This window comes from Oncorhynchus kisutch, unplaced genomic scaffold (genome assembly GCF_002021735.2).
Source record: "Oncorhynchus kisutch isolate 150728-3 unplaced genomic scaffold, Okis_V2 Okis03b-Okis08b_hom, whole genome shotgun sequence".
Classification (NCBI taxonomy): Eukaryota; Metazoa; Chordata; class Actinopteri; order Salmoniformes; family Salmonidae; genus Oncorhynchus; species Oncorhynchus kisutch.
Window position 1 is genome coordinate 439,538 of NW_022261980.1, and position 6,367 is coordinate 445,904.

The window sequence follows — 6,367 nt, forward strand, 5'->3', positions numbered from 1 at the left end:
AGCGCCCGGGAAGCAGTATGTACGTTCACTGTGGGGACAACGTTGTCGATGCACTTATTAATGAAGCCGGTGACTGATGTGGTCAACTCCTCAAAGCCATCGGATTATTTTATTTTTTGTCTCTAGTTGCACAGGTGACATGATTGTAGAAATGAGGTAAGACAGATTTTGGTTTTCTTGCATTAAACCACCAGCCACTAGGAGTGCCGCTTCTGGATAAGCATTTTCTTGTTTGCTTATGGCCCTATACAGCTCGTTGAGTGCTGCCATCATCGGTTTGTGGTGGTAAATGGTGGTAAATTAAAACTCTCTTGGTAAATAGTATAGTCTACATCTTATCATGAGGTATTCTAACTCAGGTGAGCAGAACCTTGAGACTTACATGGTATTAGAGATTGTGCACCAGCTGTTGTTAACAAAGAGATTACACACCTCCTCCCTTGAGCTTAATGTACAGTATTTTATCCATGTCCTTGTTCAGCCAAGACTCAGAGAAACATAGGATATTACAGTTCTTCAGGTCCTGTTGATAGGAGAGTCTCGAAAGGATCTCTGCCAGTTTGTTCTCCCGCACAGCAAAAAGTGAAATCTAAGCAAAGCCAAAATATATTATATTAAGTGATAATTCACTTAAAATATTTTTTAAAATGTTTTTTCATACAAAGCTAAATTATCTTACGTCATTGGCTGATCATTTTGTTTATTTTAACCCCAAAAAATGCTTAATACAAGTAATTTATCTAATATTCTTAAGATATTCAAGATATCTTCAAGATATTTCGGCAGGGTAGCCTAGTGGTTAGAGTGTTGGACTAGTAACCGAAAGGTTGCAAGTTCGAATCCCTGAGCTGACAAGGTACAAATCTGTCGTTCTGCCCCTGAACAGGCAGTTAACCCACTGTTCCTAGGCCGTCATTGAAAATAAGAATTTGTTCTTAACTGACTTGTCTAGTTAAATAAAGGTTAAAAAAATAAAAATAAAAAAAAGATATTGTACCCTAATCGTCATATTAATGGTAAAATATCTTGAAAATATCTTGAAATAAGATAAATTATTTATTTTAAGCTTTTTGGGGGGTGATAAACCCTGGATTGCTGATGTTTTGACCATGGAGACGCTTTGAAGCCACTGGTTGGCCATATTGGCAGTTGTGACTGAAGGAATACAGCTTCTAGTCACAACTAGAAGCTAGCTGTATTCACGGTGTCGCCAGTGGTAGCTAACGTGGCCAATTTTTTTTACCTCCAGTGATTTTATTTAAATAGGATAGTAGCATCCTACACAATAAATAACTAATATTGATAACCATCTAGATGTCACCTTGATACAAGCATGAATGACAACAACACCAGGACACAATGTAGTTGTTCCCATTTGTCAAGCACTGTAGTCCCGCAAATGTGTGGTGGAAGGGTATCAAATACATCAATAACATGGTTTCCATGTGTTTGATACCATTCCATTTGCCCGTTCCAGCCATTATTATGAGCTGTCCTCCCCTCAGCAGCCTCCACTGTGTTGGAAGTAGCTGGGCTACTGATGCCAATATCAGGGTGACAGCCACAGTAAGCACATGTATACAATGCATACAAGAAAGACTACACCTATCATCAGTACTTTCATCGAAAATAAACAATCGTCAACTCAGACTCATCCTCTGGCTTCAAAACGTTAAGTCCAACTTTCGCAGTAGTTCAATTGTAAATCTCATCTGTAACTGTAGTCCATCTAGTCACAAGCCATATTGCCACTCCTCAGAAAAGCAGTCCTCCATAGGAATGAATGGAATTCTACAGTAATTCATTTAAATGTTTCAATGCCAAAATTACATGTATTTAAGTCATTGTTTTAGTGGTGGGGACAGTACCATTAGTACTTAAAAATAATTATGCTTCAAGGAAAATGTTTTAATATATATATATATATATTAAATGTTTTGGTCACATAACATCATTTAAAAGTATGCGTTAAGGTGTGTATGTAATATAATTAACGTGTAATTGAATGAACCTGTTCTTGGTTGTTTGATCAATAGGACTGTAAAGTTCCGATATGACTCACATGGTATTTACACATTTGCAGAAAACGATTAAACTGCATTTCGTGGCTTTTGCAAATGATTTATAATGATGTAAAGTTGTTCTGTTGCTACTGCCTGTGTCCAGTTCAAAGTGTATGATGGCAGGCAGGCCTGTGTGCCTAATTACATTAAGGACTACTGTAGCTTTCTTACTTTCTTACTGTGGATTGCTATGGAATTTTCACCAATACCTTACTCTGCGTCATTCCCAAACATTCTATGAAAGTATGAAAATGTGAAAAAATCTATGCGCTCGCTTGTCAAAAGAAAAGGCATCATATTCTTCCTGGGGGTGTAAATAAATAGATTTGAATAAGATTTCATGTTGCTAAAACTCTGTCAGTTCCACTTTAAGTCTCATATTAACTTCCATATTAACACCTTTCATTTCCTGTCCACCTGTTCACCTCCTAGTGCTCTGCCACTCTGGGTTCAGCTTCAGGTTGAGGTTATTTACCTGACATCATAGTACATTATGTGAAACATACTTAACATGTGATGTCATAAAATAGTTCAAAAGATGGGTACAAATAATAGTTATACTTTATTTAAAAGGTACCAACATATTGACTTCTTAACGCATTCAGAGTTCATACAGAAAGCTAACAGGGACTGTTCATGAAGAACTAAGCCTAACATGGACTGTTCATGAAGAACTAAGCCTAACAGGGACTGTTCATGAAGAACTAAGCCTAACAGGGACTGTTCATGAAGAACTAAGCCTAACATGGACTGTTCATGAAGAACTAAGCCTAACAGGGACTGTTCATGAAGAACTAAGCCTAACATGGACTGTTCATGAAGAACTAAGCCTAACAGGGACTGTTCATGAAGAACTAAGCCTAACATGGACTGTTCATGAAGAACTAAACCTAACAGGGACTGTGCATGAATAACTAAGCCTAACAGGGACTGTTCATGAAGAACTAAGCCTAACAAGGACTGTTCATGAAGAACTAAGCCTAACAAGGACTGTTCATGAAGAACTAAGCCTAACATGAACTGTTCATGAAGAACTCAACCTCATCCTATTTTCTGCACCACTCAACCTGTCCAGTATGACAACCTCCATTACAGTTCATCAGAGATGTGTTTCTCCTCCCTGCACACATGATTACTGTGATTTAACTAGGCATCGTTGGGAAGGGCTCATAAGCAAGCATTTCACAGTACAGTCCCCCTTTGTATTCTGCATTGTATTATTTGCTGACAGTTTCAGTCATTGTGACCTTCCTGTAAGAATTCCCACCTCCACAACACTCTTTCTATCTCTGTTCTATCAACAGTTCATGTTGCTGATTTTTTAAATTCATTATTAAGCATAGAAATAGATACTGGGATTGAGACAGACAATAGGCTTTACAAACACTAAGACTGTAGATGTATACACTGACAGAGTATCAACGCCAATTTACATAATTCGAGAATAAGGCAGAAGTTATTTCTCCACACCATGTGTCAATCATAAGCCCCTACCATTAGAGTCACATTGCCATTCCTCTCTAACCTATTCATTGTTTAGTGGCATATCATTAGAGTCTTTAACCTTTGAACTTTTTCCTGGTCACCTTGTGACCTTAAGCCTACATTTTTTTTTTATATATTGAGTGATAATTAACTTTTTAAAATAATTCCTATCATTGGCAGATCATTTTGCGTATTTTAATCTATAGATTTAAAGCTGTAATATGTGGGCGACTGGACCAAAGTCACATAGAAATGTGTGTTATAGATCTGTCATTCTCATTGAAAGCAACCAGGAAATGGCGTAGCGATTTCTGCATTGTGCATCTTTAATATAAGTAATCTGTTCAAGATATTGTACCTTAATAGTCGTATTAAGGTAAGATATCAATAAAATGATATTGAAATAAGAGAAATTACTTGTATTAGGTTTTTTCGGCGGTTAAAATAAGCAAAATTGTCTGCCAATGTAGTCAGATAATGCAGCTTGCTACAAAAAACTATACAAAATACTAATTTTAAGTGAATTATCACTCAATATGAGATATTTAGGCTTGCTTTGATTTCACACTGCGAGCTCCAGGTCTTTATCTTCCAAGGTGTTTATTACTTGGTTAATGTTTAGTCAGAGGCTTTGTGGCCCCGAGGATGCAGCAAGGACATCTGAGACATACAGGGTTCTGAGAGTGGTTGGTAGAACCGCTGGTTCAGCCAATGGCTGAGTCCCAGGCAGAGCCCAGCATAGGGGCCAGGAGGATATAAAGCCAGGGTGGCAGAGCCAACCTCAGCCTATATGACAGGTCTATAGGTCAGCTCTGGACCTACACAAGGATTTAACTAAACAGAATCAGATGAACCAACACTAGTCTGTCATACCAGCGCTCCAAACCCATAGCTGCCGATTGCTTCTGATCTTAGACAGTCTCTAGGCCCTGACCAGGGGACTGAAGGACCTCAGTATTATTTTTCTGTAGTGTTTGACCTGTAGAAGCCAGTAGGTGTGAGGAGCCTGTATTTACAGCCAGTCTGATGGAGAATGATGCCTATGACAGGATCGGGGACGAACCCCCTAACTACGAGGAGACGTCTTTCTCCGGTGGTACCACCTCTAACGGTAATGGGACCGGTAACGGAGAGCACCGGGCTGTCCGTCCGTCCGTGTCAGTGCGTTTGGTCATGACACGCTGGACCGCGTGCCCAACATCGACTTCTACCGGAATGCTGGGAGTGTGAGCGGTAACCGTGCGGTCCGACCGTCCCTGCAGGAGCTCCACGATGTCTTCCAGAAGGTCAGTGTGTGGTGTCCTCCTCACCTCTACAACCCCCTCTACACACATCCCCCTCTACACACGACCTGTCTCTGTACATCCGTATATCTTGTATATCACTCTCTTTTCCTTACCGACACACACACCACACAACTGTCTATAGACCTGTCTCTGTACATCAGTATATCACAACTGTCTATAGACCTGTCTGTACATCAGTATATAGACTGTCTCTGTACATCAGTATATCACAACTGTCTATAGACCTGTCTCTGTACATCACACAACTGTCTATAGACCTGTCTCTGTACATCACACAACTGTCTATAGACCTGTCTCTGTACATCACACAAGTCTATAGACCTGTATGTACATCAGTATATAGACCTGTCTCTGTACATCACACAACTGTCTATAGACCTGTCTGTACATCAGTATATCACAACTGTCTATAGACCTGTCTCTGTACATCAGTATATCACAATGTCTATAGACCTGTCTCTGTAATCAGTATATAGACCTGTCTCTGTACATCAGTATATCACAACTGTCTATAGACCTGTCTCTGTACATCAGTATAGACCTGTCTCTGTACATCAGTATATCACAACTGTCTATAGACCTGTCTCTGTACATCAGTATATCACAACTGTCTATAGACCTGTCTCTGTACATCAGTATATCACAACCGCCTCCACCAAGTCAGCAGCCTTCTACCTAGAATCAACTGTCCTTTAATCCAGACAATTCAGAAAGATCATTCAGATTCAGTAAATGAAAAACATTACATTTTTATGTGGAACGTGTTTTGACAACAACATTGGCCTGTTTGTCTCTCAATTCAATTAAATCAGTTCAATTCAAAGGGGCTTTATTGTTAAGGGAAACATATGTTTACATTGTCAAAGCAAGTTCAATAAATAATTAACTAAAGTAAGAAGAAAAGAAAACATCAACAACAAAAAACTATAAAAAATGTTCAGTAAACATTTCACTGATAAAGGTTTGAAAAGGATAAAGACGTGTCAAAGGTTATATTATCAGCTATGTGTTTTAACAATGTACATATAGTTGTACTACGACTAGTAGGGGAAGAAAGTAAACAGATAAATATTGGTTATATTTACAATGTTGTTTTCATGGCAACTTGTCACAAATCTCTCTCTCTGTTTGTATTAGTTTCTCTCTGTTCATTTGTTTATCTCACTCTCTCTTTCTCTCTCTGACTGTGTGACAGATTACTATCATGTCACAACAGTGATGGGGGTAACAGTCATGTCTGTTCTAAAGAAGGGAAAGTAACTTCCCACTGGGCACAAATTGGTTGAATCAATGTTGTTTCAGCTTAATTTCTCAACATATTGTGATGTGGAATCTACATGGAAAATACATTGGATTTGAAAAAGTAATCAACAGCTGTTTTGAGGGTAACATTTCAACCACAATATTGTGTCATCATGGTAACCAAATGTCCACATAGACAAACCTTGTATAAAATATGTTGAATTTGTACCTTTATTTTTTATTTTAAATGTTACCTTTATTTAACTAGGC

General features: G+C 38.5%; 1 pseudogene; it reads left to right on the forward strand.

Annotated features, from left to right (window-relative positions):
• The first annotated feature begins 4,216 nt into the window (after nt 1-4,216).
• The window catches only part of LOC116359557 (solute carrier family 12 member 1-like), a 5,519-nt pseudogene continuing 3,368 nt past the window's right edge, over nt 4,217-6,367 (forward strand).